This window comes from Cyclopterus lumpus, chromosome 7 (genome assembly GCF_009769545.1).
Source record: "Cyclopterus lumpus isolate fCycLum1 chromosome 7, fCycLum1.pri, whole genome shotgun sequence".
NCBI lineage: Eukaryota > Metazoa > Chordata > Actinopteri > Perciformes > Cyclopteridae > Cyclopterus > Cyclopterus lumpus.
The window spans coordinates 26,003,306-26,019,450 of record NC_046972.1 but is presented as its reverse complement, the minus strand read 5'-3'; the positions used below and the strand labels follow the sequence as shown (position 1 = coordinate 26,019,450).

Sequence of the window (16,145 nt, the reverse complement as noted above, 5' to 3'; positions counted from 1 at the left end):
AATACAATTTTCTTTTACATATTTAATATTCTTAAAAATATATATTTTTGTGCGATGATTGAATCTCTCTTTGTTGTCTAGTAATTCCTCAGATGAAGGGAGTCAAGGTGAATTTGAAGGTTTGAACATTTGATTATTTTCATCAGTGTTTCCTCTTCATTCGATTGGCTGCAGTCGACCCCCAGCAGAACTGGAGCGGGGGGGTGGGGCAGAATGTAAATACAATGAAAAATTCATAACTTGACCCATTTGTTCAGCGACTCACCTGGAAAACCAGCACCCATGACCATCAATAATGATCCTCCATCGTCTCTTCGGTCATTTGTCTGGTTCCTCTGAATCTCCTCGTCTTCGATCATTAGTATTAAACGCTGAAAGGCGTTTTTGTCCAAACATTTCATCGCTGTGGATTTTTGAGGGTAGAACTTTGTGGAGAAGAATCAACATCCCAAAAATAATCCAGGCGGTCCCGTGGGGGTCGGCGGGGAAGTGAAGTGTGAAGACACTCAAGAGCACGAACGCTCAATTATTTAGGCCAGCGAGCTGCTGGGATGTTTGCCGTGGCTAGCGGGGCGGCTGGGGGGTCTTTATTATATAATATTATATATCATATTTGATTTGTGGCTACAGAAGCTGTGAGAGTTGTGTGTGCAGCAAAAAGGTCTACAAGTATAAACTGTATATTAGTGGTTTGTGGATGTTTTGAAGCCTTGAATTTGGTGATTTGGCCGTCGCCATGTTGTTTTCCAACCGAGGAACAGGACGTGACCATATTAGGACTGAGGAGGAGAGACGGAGAGTAATGGACCTGAACTTGTGAAGCGCTCTTCTAGTCTTCTGACCACTACATGACATTATTCAACCATTCACACTGAGGGGAGGAGCTAAGGTTACACCTGTCCATCAGGACTAACTAACATTCATACACTGATGGGAGGAGCTAAGGTTCCACCTGTCCATCAGGACTAACTAACATTCACACACTGATGGGAGGAGCTAAGGTTCCACCTGTCCATCAGGACTAACTAACATTCATACACTGATGGGAGGAGCTAATGTTCCACCTGTCCATCAGGACTAACTACATTCATACACTGATGGGAGGAGCTAAGGTTCCACCTGTCCATCAGGACTAACTACATTCATACACTGATGGGAGGAGCTAAGGTTCCACCTGTCCATCAGGACTAACTAACATTCATACACTGATGGGAGGAGCTAAGGTTCCACCTGTCCATCAGGACTAACTAACATTCACACACTAATGGGAGGAGCTAAGGTTCCACCTGTCCATCAGGACTAACTAACATTCACACACTAATGGGAGGAGCTAAGGTTCCACCTGTCCATCAGGACTAACTAACATTCACACACATTCATTTAGGGTCAAGTGTCTTAACCAAGGACACATGGACTAGAGGAGCCGGGGATCGAACCACCGATCCTCTGATTGAAGGACGACCCACTCACCACTGAGACACAGTCGCCCACAAGAGATGCTGTATACATCTCTGGTAGAGATCTGTCAATCACCTTGTGGCCCCGCCCTAAAGCATCCCCTGCTTTATGGTCTGTTTGACTCTAAATGACCATAATTTACTAAATAAACATCATTCTGTATTGAAGAAGACTTGAAACTAGAGATTGAGACCAAAAACTAATGTTTACAATGTTTACTGAGGGAATACATCAAGAGAAGTAGAGTCATTTATATAGACTTCTATACAACCAGAGGAGTCGCCCCCTGGTGGTCAGGAGAGAGAACGCAGCTTTAACACATGAAGCATAGACTTCTATACAACCAGAGGAGTCGCCCCCTGGTGGTCAGGAGAGAGAATGCAGCTTTAACACATCAAAATAAAAGCCTGTGTATTGGATTGTTTCTTTTGTATATTTTGCAGCGGGTTACACAGGAACTATTTATATTATTTGGTAAATATAACGACTCCAAGCATTTTGTCTGAAGTTGGTTTTACTTCCTACATTCAGTGTTCCTGTTTAATTCTGTTGAATTTAATAGAACTGACTTCTGACTGTCCGGAGGTGACCCCAACTACTACACACAAACGGACGAGGCTGCAGGTGTGTCTGAGTGTGTGTGTGTGTCTGTGTCCGTTACTTGTTCAGAAACGTAAAACGTTTTTCCTGACAAGTGCCATCTTGTGGTTGAGTGAAGGATGACATCATCAGCAGTAACACAAAACTTCAAATATTCAATATTGTGTGTAAGAAGTGGACGTCTTCACCGTGACGTCACACATCGGTCTGTGGACCGATGTGTGACGTCTTGAGTTTGGTGTTTTTGCTTCTTTGCAACCAGAAGTGAACCAAGTACAACAGAACCCTCGTGGTTACGTCGTTGGATAGCTCTGGGAACTTTCTAGCGGCCTCTTTATTTAGACGAAACGGTGTGAAACAAATACGTCCTCGACTGAAAAAAAACCAAGGTGGCAACGGTCAAAATCCAAGATGGCGACAGTCAAACACCAAGATGGCGACGGTCAAACACCAAAATGGCGACGGTCAAAATCCAAGATGGCGACGGTCAAAATCCAAGATGGCGACGGTCAAAAATCAAGATGTGGATGGCCAACAATAACAGACTTCATGCTTCAAAACAACCGTCCACAAACCACTGGGTGACATCGGAGATAATGACACTGATGATGTCACGGTGATGTCATCAGGGTCAACATGTTAATGTTGACGATCAAAAACCTGCAGAACTAAAGACGATCAATCAGCTTCAGAATGCAGTGTGTGTGTGTGGCTCCTCCCACAAGCTGAAATCACAGCATGAAACCTGCGTTGTCATAGAAACTTCTCCCTTGCTGCTGCTCTCCTCTTCCCCTCACGGCAACCGTCTCCAAGCAACATCCTCCCCCTCCCTTTCTCTGCCTGTATGTCTGCCTGTATGTCTGCAAAGAGCCGACAGGCCAAAGTCAGGCTGCTGGTAAAAGGTCAGAGGTCAGAGGGGTGGCTTGTGTTGTGGAGCACAAGATGGACTCTGACTGGTCTCTGTGACAGACACTTTGTGTGTTCAGTCATCAGAATCTATTTGAGCTGAAGGACATGAAGAACGGTGGTGAAACAGAAAGATGATTCCAATGTTTTATTGAAGCAGAAGAAGCATCATCTCAATGAAAACACACAGCATTACTAATAAAAGACCTACATTCAGGATTATGGATGTAAACACTAGTAAAGAAGTTCTTCATTATCAAAAGTAGAAGCACTCTTTATGCAGAATAACCTCTTCTAGAGAGCTCTAATATAATAACCAGCATGTTATTGGATCTTTCTGACTCATTAACATGTAAGTAGTAGAAGCTCCGCCCCTCAGGAAGAACCTGTTGGAACCTTATTTCATAGAGTGTATAAACTATAGCTGACAGATCGATGTAGTGGAGTCAAAGTCTAAAGGACGATGACATGGAAACAGGGTACTTCACAGCAAAGGGTCTGGACTTGGGTACTTTGGTTCTTCTACCATTGATTGAGAGGAACAAGAGAAGGAGGAAGAGGAGGAGAAAGGAACATTACAGCTCATCTCTTCTCTTCTTCTAGGTCTTCTTCTCTTCCTTGTGGAAGACTTTTCCATCCTCTACATTGTTCTTAGTAGTCCACTACATCTCAGGTATCACTTCTACATTGTTCTTAGTAGTCCACTACATCTCAGGTATCACTTCTACATTGTTCTTAGTAGTCCACTACATCTCAGGTATCACTTCTACATTGTTCTTAGTAGTCCACCACATCTCATGTATCACCTCTACATTGTTCTTAGTAGTCCACCACATCTCATGTATCACCTCTACATTGTTCTTAGTAGTCCACTACATCTCATGTATCATCTCTACATTGTTCTTAGTAATCCACTACATCTCATGTATCACCTCTACATTGTTCTTAGTAGTCCACCACATCTCATGTATCACCTCTACATTGTTCTTAGTAGTCCACTACATCTCAGGTATCACCTCTACATTGTTCTTAGTAGTCCACCACATCTCATGTATCACCTCTACATTGTTCTTAGTAGTCCACTACATTTCAGGTATCACCTCTACATTGTTCTTAGTAGTCCACCACATCTCATGTATCACCTCTACATTGTTCTTAGTAGTCCACCACATCTCATGTATCACCTCTACATTGTTCTTAGTAGTCCACCACATCTCATGTATCACCTCTACATTGTGCTTTGTAGTCCACTACATCTCAGGTATCACCTCTACATTGTTCTTAGTAGTCCACCACATCTCATGTATCACCTCTACATTGTTCTTAGTAGTCCACTACATTTCAGGTATCACCTCTACATTGTTCTTAGTAGTCCACCACATCTCATGTATCACCTCTACATTGTTCTTAGTAGTCCACCACATCTCATGTATCACCTCTACATTGTTCTTAGTAGTCCACCACATCTCATGTATCACCTCTACATTGTTCTTAGTAGTCCACCACATCTCAGGTATCACCTCTACATTGTTCTTAGTAGTCCACTACATCTCAGGTATCACTTCTACATTGTTCTCAGTAGTCCACCACATCTCATGTATCACCTCTACATTGTTCTTAGTAGTCCACCACATCTCATGTATCACCTCTACATTGTTCTTAGTAGTCCACCACATCTCATGTATCACCTCTACATTGTTCTTAGTAGTCCACTACATTTCAGGTATCACCTCTACATTGTTCTTAGTAGTCCACCACATCTCATGTATCACCTCTACATTGTTCTTAGTAGTCCACCACATCTCATGTATCACCTCTACATTGTTCTTAGTAGTCCACCACATCTCATGTATCACCTCTACATTGTTCTTAGTAGTCCACCACATCTCATGTATCACCTCTACATTGTTCTTAGTAGTCCACTACATTTCAGGTATCACCTCTACATTGTTCTTAGTAGTCCACCACATCTCATGTATCACCTCTACATTGTTCTTAGTAGTCCACCACATCTCATGTATCACTTCTACATTGTTCTTAGTAGTCCACCACATCTCAGGTATCACCTCTACATTGTTCTTAGTAGTCCACCACATCTCATGTATCACCTGTTGTTCTGTTGTTAATGAGATGAAGGTGTACCTGCTTCAAGAGGTCCTCCATCACCACGGGGTCATTCAGATCCAGAGAGGAGCTTCTTTTCTCCAGCCTCACTTTCACCACTCGCTTTGAAACAGGAACAACGTCTAAAACACAAACAACATCATCAGTCACATTTATGGATGATAATAATCAACATCCATGAATGTTTAACACTTTGAATGATAAAAGAGAAAAGTATGGTTCTTTAAATAAGGCTGGTGCAAGAACACCTTAGCTTAGCATATACTGAGGCCAGCACTCCATCATCTGCAGTTGATCTGCATATTCAATGTGTTTTCTATCCATAACTTGATATCTATAGATTTTATTTTGCTCTACCTTTGATGTTTTTCCATTGTTTTTATTTTATCTGCAAATGAAGCAAACGACTGAAATGATAGCTCACCACTGCTATGCTATATGCTCACTACTGCTATGCTATATGCTCACCACTGCTATGCTATATGCTCACCACTGTAGCAGATGAACGCTGACTTAACGTTAGATTTCAGGTTCTCCCATTGTCCATCGGCACTAAAATCTGCTGCCACACAAGACTTAGTGGAACCAAGAGGTTGATCAGGTTTCCAGTTCCTAAATGAGGAGTCACTTCCATCAGACCACTTCCATTCATCTCTGTAAAGGCCGATCCAGGCTACTCCTCCTGATGGTACCAGATTATGTACCATCTGGTTCTCCTCCATGTTCCTCATCATGGCCAGGTCTGTGTGGTGTTCTCTGCAGTAGTTCTGGGCCTTAGTCCACGTCATGGGGGTCTTAATGTGGACAAAAGTCTCATTGGGCCCTGAAAGTAGAGCAGAGTGAAGTGTTGAGTTCAAGTAAACGTGAACAACTTTAACTGGTCCTGAACCAGTCTCAGTCTAGTCCTGGTCCTGTATGGACCTCAGTCTATTCCTGGTCCTCTATAGACCTCAGTGTCGTCCTGGTCCTCTATAGCAATGGGGGTACGTGAGATTATCAAACGAAACCCCGCCGTAAAGCCAGACTGCTCCGGGCGCGAGCAGGTGCTGGCAAATCCTGTTCAGAGTTATCCTCGCAGAACCCTGCCTGGTACAGAGAGCAGCGTCACACCCCTGTAGTTGTTGCAATCCCGGCGATCACCCTTCCCCTTCCAGATGGGACTACAAGGCCCCTCTTCCAGTCAGTTGGGAAGATCTCCGTACTCCAAACAGAGCACAGGATTGCATGCAAGGACACGAGTGCCGGATCACCTCCAGCCCTGAGGAGTTCAGAATGGATACCGCACATTCCAGCCGCCTTACCTCCTTTCAACTGCTTGACCACAGCTGGCGTTTCAGCAAGTGAAGGTGGCGCACAGTCGATCGGGGGGTCCGCAGGCAGAGGCACAGCATCCATATCGTCCAATCCACAAGACGGAGCGTCCGCCTGATAAAGACGCTCAAAGTATTCGGCCCAGCGGGCTCTGACCTCAGACTCTTCCAACAGGAGTCCACCATCAGCCGCTCTCACCGCAGTACTGTGAGGAGAAGGTTTGGAGGCACGTAATGCACGGATTCCTCTGAAGGCGGGGCGAGAGTCGCTCGACCAGAGATGACCCTTGACCGTCTCACAGATTCCTCGCACATATGCCTCTTTGTAATTCCTCACAGCACGTACAGTTGCACGTTTTAGCTCCCGATACAGACCAGCTCTGCCGCCAAGTCTAGCCCTGCGACTCTCCTCAATGATTCCCATCGTCCCCGAAGAGAGAAACCCCCTCCTCGACCCACGCGAAACTCCAAGGTACTCTGCCGCCACTTCCAGAGTTTTAGTCTACTGTTCCTCAGGGCCACCCGAAGCACCCATCCCTCCAAGACAGTCCCCAAGTCTGTGGGCAAACTCCTCAGCTACCCCCTCGTCCCGGAGCCTACCAACATCCAAGCGAGTTTGCCTGGAAGCCGATGACCTCGCGGACTTGAGTCGCAGCCCAAGAGTCGTCACGACAAGCCTGTGATCAGTGCAGAGAAACTGAGCACTCCGATAGACTCTGCAGTTCCGCAGCAGTCTCCAACGACCATCCACAAGAACATGGTCGATCTCCTTTGCCACGGTGCAAGTATTTGAATACCAAGTCCAGCGTCGTGGCTTAGAACGCTCGAACCAAGATCCAGCGATCCTAAGCCCTCGACCGCTAGCAAAGTCAAGGAGCATAAAGGCGCTTTCATCCCTTAGCCCAGAGCCATGAGGACCGACACATGTTTCGTAGCCAACTCTGTCAGTACCGGACGATGCATTGAAGTCTCCTAGGACAAGGAGGGTGTCCCTCTGTGGACAACCATCAATCACCGAATTGAGTTTGGCGTAGAATGCCTCCTTCACGGAAACATCACTCACCCCGGTCGGAGCATACACAGAGACCAGAGATATCACCCCTAAGGAATGGGTAATTCTCAGCCTCATGATACACTCGTTGACAGGAGTGACCTCCGCCACCATCGGAGCCAACCGATCGGCAACGGCCACAGCCACTCCCTGGGTATGGTAGCCATCGGAGCGGCCAGACCAGTAGTAGGTGTATCCATCCACGCTGATCTCGCCACTTCCAGGCCGCCTCACCTCAGAGAGAGCTGCTATGCCAATGCCCAACCTGGTCAGCTCCGAAGATAACAGAGGCAGGTGATCGTCATTCCGAAGTGACAGGACGTTCCAAGTGCCCACCTGGACAGACTGCCTCAGGTTCAACCGGGAGGAACGCCGACCTGCGGACGACACCTCTGCACCACCCTAGCAACACACCCCTGAATCCAACCCAACCCGGTTGCTCCGTGGTTTCCCCCCAGTCGGGCGATGAGGGTCCCGAGGCGAGCTTTGCCCCATCGCCTTCATGTGTCACGCAGCCCGACAACGACAGGGAGTGCTACCCTGGAGCGGGTTAATTTGTTTTCTTCGGGTTTTCGTTGCAAGGTGAGTTTCAAGGGGTTGGGGTGCAAGCCCTACCCCCCTAGGACCGTTTATGTCTTGTCCAGGACAGGGTATAGTTTAATGTCATATCCAGGACAGAACCAACACTACCACTTTAGTCCACAGAATGAAAGTTCTTCATAGTAACTTTAATATTCTTACCTCTGACATCGATGCAGACTGACGTGATTTTATCCTCACAATTGTAGTCGCCCCATCCCAGACCTTGATATATCATTCCGCAGAGTTCTCTTCTTAAGTAGTGGTTCGGTTCCCCTCCAGACCTCCATCCTCTGAACTCCGCCTCCCCGGGTTTGTAGCAGCTTGTGTTGGACAGTGACCACCTCCAGCTGTCATCATACAGTCCTATCCAGGCTCGCTGAAAGCAATATTTCATTGTGATATAAAGAAATAGACTTTCAGATATCGTTACTTCCCATTTAAATATTAATCTGAATTGCAAAACTCTTCAAGGACAGGATTCCAGTTATTTCAAGTGTGAATTAAAACAATATTCAGGCGCTAATATGAACATGGAAACAGGTTTTATTTCTGTCATCACTCTGTTCATAATGGACTAAACGTCTCACAACGAGGTGACGGCTGAGCTAATGGCTAGAAGCTAACGATGCTAGCCGCTACCGATGCTAACAGCGCTAACAGTGCAACCAAAGGGAACATGACTATACATATTTACATGGACGATGTTTGTTTGATGAGATATTAATGCTCTAAATATCCAGTACAGATCAGCAGCATGTTGCATTAAATCATATGATTTGTTTGTAAAATATTAATCTGTAAACTCAAATAAATGTCTCTCAGAAATGAAACATAAAAAGCATTTTAATACTAAAATACTCCAGTGAAGTACACACTGAGGTCCAGTTCATCTGCATACTTTCACTGAGTGAATGTAGAACCTTCAGACCACCTGTCACTGACGTCATAAAACTCACTGAGTCCACCATTCTGCTTAAATCCACCAGGGTCTTGAGGGTCTCCAGGTCCTCCAGGTCTCGTATGGTGACCAGGTCCTTGTAGTTCTCTCTGCAGTGACGCTGGGCTTCAGTCATGGTCTTCAGCTCATAAACAACATGGTAGTGACGTCCAGCAGCTGATGAGACGGCACACAGTCCTGGATGGACAAACAGCGTATTGATTTGTGTTTGTGATCAAATTTATAATGATTTTCTAGATATGCATTTTTTTTTAAATCACCAAGTGACAGTGAAGACCAGGACAACACATAGACACACACACACACACTTAAAGATACACATACATGTAACCATTACAAAGATAAGATAAATACATTTAATAAATAAATAAATAAATAAATAAAGGTATTCATGCATATACATACACACATATATACATATAGTGTTACTGACCCCTCCTACTATTGACGATGCCCACCCCCTGATACAGCTCCAAATATTAAACAAGGGAATGTATTAAATTGTTGGATTTCGCTTAAAGCCATGGACAAACAGTGTATTGATTACATTTAATATTAATAACTTAACTAATGCAAATCAGCATTTTACATGAAAGTAAAAAAAGAAGAAAGGGGGAGTAAGAGGAACGTCACAGGGACACATTATTAAACAGTATTATAGTAAAGTAGAAGATGGTAAAAGAATAAAAGATATTAAAGTCTTGCCCGACATGACGACAACGCGCAGAAGAAGTTTGTCCATCTCGTCTCCTCTCTGGTCCAATCGTCTCCTCTCTGGTCCTCTCGTCTCCTCTCCTCTCCGGTCCTTTCTGGTCCTCTTTGGTCCTCTCTGGTCCTTTCTGGTCCTCTCGTCTCCTCTCCACTCTGGTCCTCTCTTCTCCTCTCCGATCCTCTTGTCTCCTCTCTGGTCCTTTCTGGTCCTCTCTGGTCCTCTTGTCTCCTCTCCGGTCCTCTTGTCTCCACTCTGGTCCTCTCTGGTCCTTTCTGGTCCTCTCGTCTCCTCTCTGGTCCTCTCGTCTCCTCTCCGGTCCTCTCTGGTCCTCTTGTCTCCTCTCTCGTCCACTCTGGTCCTCTCGTCTCCTCTCTCGTCCACTCTGGTCCTCTCATCTCCTCTCTGGTCCTCTCTGGTCCTCTCTGGTCCTCTCTGGTCCTCTCGTCTCCTCTCTGGTCCTCTCTGGTGTAACAGTTCAGCTCCACACCTTCTTTCTGTTAATAGTTGTTTTCATTATATTTGTTTGTCTATTAACTCTCTTGTCATTCACACCTGATCATCCTTCATTCCCTTCACCTGGTTCTCACGCCCATCTCACCTGCAACCCATTCCCTCGTTAGTCACTCACTACTTAGGTTCCCTCACTTGCCCTCTGCCAGATTGTCTTGTGTTTTGAGACCAAGTTCTCCAGCGGTCCATAGTCTGTGTCCCTGTTTCTGTCTGTTCTGTTCCTGCCGTTACTCCAGTAAAGGATTATTATTTGCTTACTCTGTTTTGTCCATTGTGCTTGGGTCCCTGGTCTTCGATCCGTGACATTACAATCTGGCCCCCGTCTTGGTTGCCGCTATCACCTGGGAGATAGAGGAAAGAGTCAAGGCTGCCCTGGAGTCCCAGCCCGGCCCGAGTTCCTGTCCCCCTGACCGCCTGTTCGTTCCCCAGACCCTGAGGTCCGAGGTCCTCCAGTGGGCCCATAGCTCCAGACTTACTTGCCATCCTGGGAGCCAGCATACTAGGGATGCTTTGCAGCAGAGGTTCTGGTGGGCGACTCTGGAGAAGGACAACCGGGAATTCGTCAACGCCTGTCCTGTCTGCAACCAGCACAAACCATCCCATCAGGCTCCCGCTGGTTTCCTGCAACCACTGTCGGTGCCCCATAGGCCCTGGTCGCACATCTCCCTGGACTTTGTTAGCGGCCTCCCACTGTCCAACAAGCACACCACCATCCTAACAGTGGTTGATCGGTTCAGCAAGATGGCCCACTTTGTGCCCTTGCCCAAGCTCCCCTCGGCTAAGGAGACTGCGGAGTTGGTTCTGCTTCATGTCTTCCGGCTTCACGGCCTACCCACGGACATAGTCTCTGACCGGGGTCCTCAGTTCACGTCTGTATTCTGGAGGGAGTTCTGTACACTAATCGGGGCCACAGCCAGCCTGTCATCTGGATTCCACCCCCAGTCTAACGGCCAGACTGAGCGCAAGAACCAGGAGATGGAGACCGCTCTACGGTGTTTGGTCTCCGAGACTCCAGCATCCTGGTCCCAGCAGCTCCTGTGGGTGGAGTATGCCCACAACACCCTGACCAGCTCTGCCACTGGAATGTCACCGTTTCAGTGTGCCTACGGGTTTCAACCCCCATTGTTTTCTGCCCTGGAGAAGGAGGTTTCCTGCCCCTCGGTCCAGGCCTTCGTCCGCCGCTGCCACCGTACCTGGGCCAAGGCCAGGGTTGCACTCCTCAGCTCGGCCAACCGTTACTCCGCAGCAGTCACCCGGCGCCGCTCCAAAGCCCCCATCTACCAGGTTGGCCAGAAGGTGTGGCTATCGACCAGGGACCTACCCTTGCGAGTGGAGGCGAAGAAGTTGGCACCCAGGTTCATCGGACCATTCGAGATCCTGAAGGTCATAAATCCTGCAACGGTGATGCTCAAACTGCCCCGGACCATGCGGGTCCATCCCTCGTTCCACGTCTCCAGAATAAAGCCAGTTCGAGAGAGTCCACTGGCCCCTGCTGTACAGCCTCCATCGCCACCGCGGTTCATCGAGGGAGGTCTTACCTACACGGTGCGCCGCCTGCTTCGTTCCCGCCGTCGTGGAAGAGGGTTACAATACCTGGTTGACTGGGAGGGCTACGGTCCAGAGGAGATGCTGGGTCCCGGCCCGACACATCCTGGATGCCCCTCTCATAAGAGTTTCACCGCAGCCACCCTGATCAGCCCGCTCTGGGCCCAAGAGGGCTACCGAGCCAGACGCTGTTTCCTCTCTCTCCCATTAGCAGCAGCAGACATCGGGGAGGATGAGGAGCCATCTTCTGATCTGGAGAACTCACCCGCCGATGAGGAGAGGGCGGAGATGTCTGAGGAGTATTAGTCCTCCCCCAGATCCCCTCTGCCCACCCGGTGTGGCAATTTTTTTGGGACGTCGGGAGCCGTCCCTTAGAGGGGGGATTCTGTAACAGTTCAGCTCCACACCTTCTTTCTGTTAATAGTTGTTTTCATTATATCTGTTTGTCTATTAACTCTCTTGTCATTTCAGACCCGGTCATTCACACCTGATCATCCTTCATTCCCTTCACCTGGTTCTCACGCCCATCTCACCTGCAACCCATTCCCTCGTTAGTCACTCACTACTTAGGTTCCCTCACTTGTTCTCTGCCAGATTGTCTTCTGTTTTGAGACCAAGTTCTCCAGCGTTCCATAGTCTGTGTCCCTGTTTCTGTCTGTTCTGTTCCTGCCGTTACTCCAGTAAAGGATTATTATTTGCTTACTCTGTTTTGTCCATTGTGCTTGGGTCCCTGGTCTTCAATCGGTGACACTCTGGTCCTCTCTCGTCTCCTCTCTGGTCCTCTCTCGTCTCCTCTCTGGTCCTCTTGTCTCCTCTCTGGTCCTCTCCGGTCCACTCTGGTCCTCTCTGGCAGAATGGAGACTGTTGATGTGCAGCTCATGCAAAGTTCTGCAACAATCATTTGCTTATCAAAGTTAAACATCATAAAGATCTCATAATAACTGACTGACCTTTGATATTTGGTTAGATGATTCAAACACAATGACGTTTATTGACCGAACAGACACAAGAAAAAAAGATTGATGAATGATTATTACTCAGTTGAATAATAGTAACAATGATAATACTAGGAAATATACTGATCTGTTTTATTAATATTTATATCTAAGGAGGAGGTGAGGGAGGAAGAGAAGAAGGGAGGAAGAAGAGGAAGAGGAGGAGGGCGACAGCTTATGAGAAGTAATGATGAATTATAGAAGTTTGTCTTGAGGCTGAAGAGAGTCAAGTAGAGAGAGAGAGAGAGAGAGGAGGGGGTTGAATGGATGGATGGAGAGAAAGTGGAGGGAGAGAACACATGAAAAACGAGAAGAATTAGGCCAAAGCTAAATGAAAGAGGGAGGAGAGTGATGACGAGTGGTCAGAAGGAACAGAGAATGAAGGAATGCCCCAGCTCCCTGTTGCCATGGAAACCGAGGGGAAGCTCTTTCAAGTTTCATGCTTTTGTTGCCCACGGTAACTCCTAAGATTGAAGGATGGATGAAAAGGAGAGAGAGAGATTTGACGATAGCAGGAAAAAATTCATCACATCAATAATCAATAGCAAGTGATATATATATATATATATATATATATATATATATATATATATATATGTGTGTGTGTGTGTGTGTGTGTGTGTCCTCTGGTGTTGCCGTCACAGCTTCTCTTTGTAACAAAACAACACGTTGGTGTTTGACTAACAGGTTCATTAAAGTGAAATACAGTTCTCATTCTGGGCCCTGATCCTCATACGTGGTTCAACTAAGTTGATCAAATGTCCTGTTAGCCAGCTTAAATTAACACGGTGATTGACATCAGGCTATCTCGGTTTCTCAAAGGCTGATCCGCTCAAACCATCTTGTTAAATTGAACCAGACTTCAGTAATCAGGATAGTTGAACCAGACTTCAGTAATCAGGATACTTGAACCAGACTTCAGTAATCAGGATAGTTGAACCAGACTTCAGTAATCAGGAAAGTTGAACCAGACTTCAGTAATCAGGATAGTTGAACCAGACTTCAGTAATCAGGATAGTTGAACCAGACTTCAGTAATCAGGATAGTTGAACCAGACTTCAGTAATCAGGATAGTTGAACCAGACTTCAGTACTCAGGATAGTTGATCCAGACTTCAGTACTCAGGATAGTTGAACCAGACTTCAGTAATCAGGATAGTTGATCCAGACTTCAGTAATCAATAAAGTTGAACCAGACTTCAGTAATCAGGATGGTTGAACCAGACTTCAGTAATCAGGATAGTTGAACCAGACTTCAGTAATCAGGATGGTTGAACCAGACTTCAGTAATCAGGATAGTTGATCCAGACTTCAGTAATCAGGATAGTTGATCCAGACTTCAGTAATCAGTAAAGTTGAACCAGACTTCAGTAATCAGGATGGTTGAACCAGACTTCAGTAATCAGGATAGTTGAACCAGACTTCAGTAATCAGGATGGTTGAACCAGACTTCAGTAATCAGGATAGTTGAACCAGACTTCAGTAATCAGGATAGTTGAACCAGACTTCAGTAATCAGGATAGTTGATCCAGACTTCAGTAATCAGGATAGTTGATCCAGACTTCAGTAATCAACAATGTACCACACTGTACAACAATGTAAGGTTCTGCATTCTGCATACAGTCTGTGAGACAGTCAATGTGTGGTGTTCAATGTAGGCTCCAGAAGGTCTGTAATAATTGATTCCTTGTGGGCAGAATGGAAGGTGCTCGTACAGGAAGTCGTCATCACGTCATCAGAACTCTCTCCCTATGAAACGTTAATATAACTAATATCACTTCATCAATGAGGAAGGGAGCGGCCATTTTCTTCAGGGGGCGTGGCCAGATTATCCAGCTAGACTGAATGAGCCTGGAGCAGGTTCACATTGTTGGATGTGTTGCTATGGTGATTTAGCAAAACTTGCTTCGAGGAACCGAAAACCCTGACTTGTGTAATCTCATCCTGAAAATTATCCAGCTAACCACGTTAGCCAGGTACAAGAAATAGGGCCCTGAGTTCCTTCTCGCTGCAACACAAACAAACAAACAAACAAACAAACGTCACCTCATGGATGAAGATGATGTTCTTCTCTCTCCGTCTTGTAAACGCACCCTCAGAATATCAGGAACAAACAAAGTAAATCACAAGTTCTCAAAAGCACACATTTATTCATGTTTACTTTATCACAACTACTGGATTGTTGTTACATTTGGTGCAGACGTTCGTGCTCCCCAGAGGATGCACCGGTGCTCCCTCGACTCTCTTCTCCAAGAGCCTTCGTGCAGCATTGATTTATTGATTCCTGTTCTTTAAACCTTCGACGTAGTTCACCAACAAAGTCCTTATTTTAAACATCACAACAGGTTCTCTGTTATGTTTCATTTTTGGATATTTTGCATTGATTGTATCTTTCTTCTTCTCTTTGTAGTTGTTGTTTCTTTGCAGTTGCTTTGTTTCTTTGTAGTTGTTGTTTCTTTGTAGTTGCTTTGTTTCTTTGCAGTTGTTGTTTCTTTGTAGTTGCTTTGTTTCTTTGTAGTTGTTGTTTCTTTGTAGTTGCTTTGTTTCTTTGTTGTGTCTTTGCAGTTGTTTTGTGTCTTTGCAGTTTTTTTTGTTTCTTTGTTGTTGTTGTTTCTTTGCAGTTGTTTTGTTTCTTTGTAGTTGTTTTTTTGCGGTTGTTATGTTTCTTTGTAGTTGTTGTTTCTTTGCAGTTGTTTTGTTTCTTTGCAGTTTTTTTTGTTTCTTTGTTGTTGTTGTTTCTTTGCAGTTGTTTTGTTTCTTTGTAGTTGTTTCTTTGCGGTTGTTTTGTTTCTTTGTAGTTGTTGTTTCTTTGCAGTTGTTTCTTTGTAGTTTCTTTGCAGTTGTTGTTTCTTTGTAGTTGTTTTTTCTTTGCAGTTCAATTCAATTCAGTTTATTTTGTATAGCCCAATATCACAAACTCCCCTCAGAGGGCTTTACAATCTGTACACATACGACATCCCTGACCTTTGACCTCACATCAGATCAAGAAAAACTCCCCAAAATAAGCTAGTTGATTTGCGTTTCTTTGAAGTCGCTTAGCATTTCTTTGCAGTTGTTTTGCATTTATTTGCATTTTGTCACGACTATTGTAGCCAGAGAGAGAGAGAGAGAGAGAGCGACAACGGTGCAAAAGAAACTTTATTCCTTTTCGGAAAAAACAGAGGAATCACAAAAGAGTAGAGATCTAAGGATAAAACCGGACCAACCAACACGGAGCAGGAGACAAACAGAGTTCAAGTACACAGGGAAGAAGCAGGTGATTAAAAACAGGAGGAAACAATCAGGGATAGGGCAGACCATCACAGGTACAGGAAGTGCAGGGAAAGAGAGGACACGAGAGACTTCAAAATAAAAAAGGAAACAAGACACTAAAACCCAGACCGTGACACATTTGT

At 45.5% G+C, this 16,145-nt stretch overlaps 1 pseudogene; it reads right to left on the bottom strand.

Moving 5' to 3' along the window:
• Window positions 1–5,736: 5,736 nt before the first annotated feature.
• LOC117734115 lies at window positions 5,737–6,822 on the bottom strand (annotated as a pseudogene).
• Between the last annotated feature and the right edge of the window lie 9,323 nt (window positions 6,823–16,145).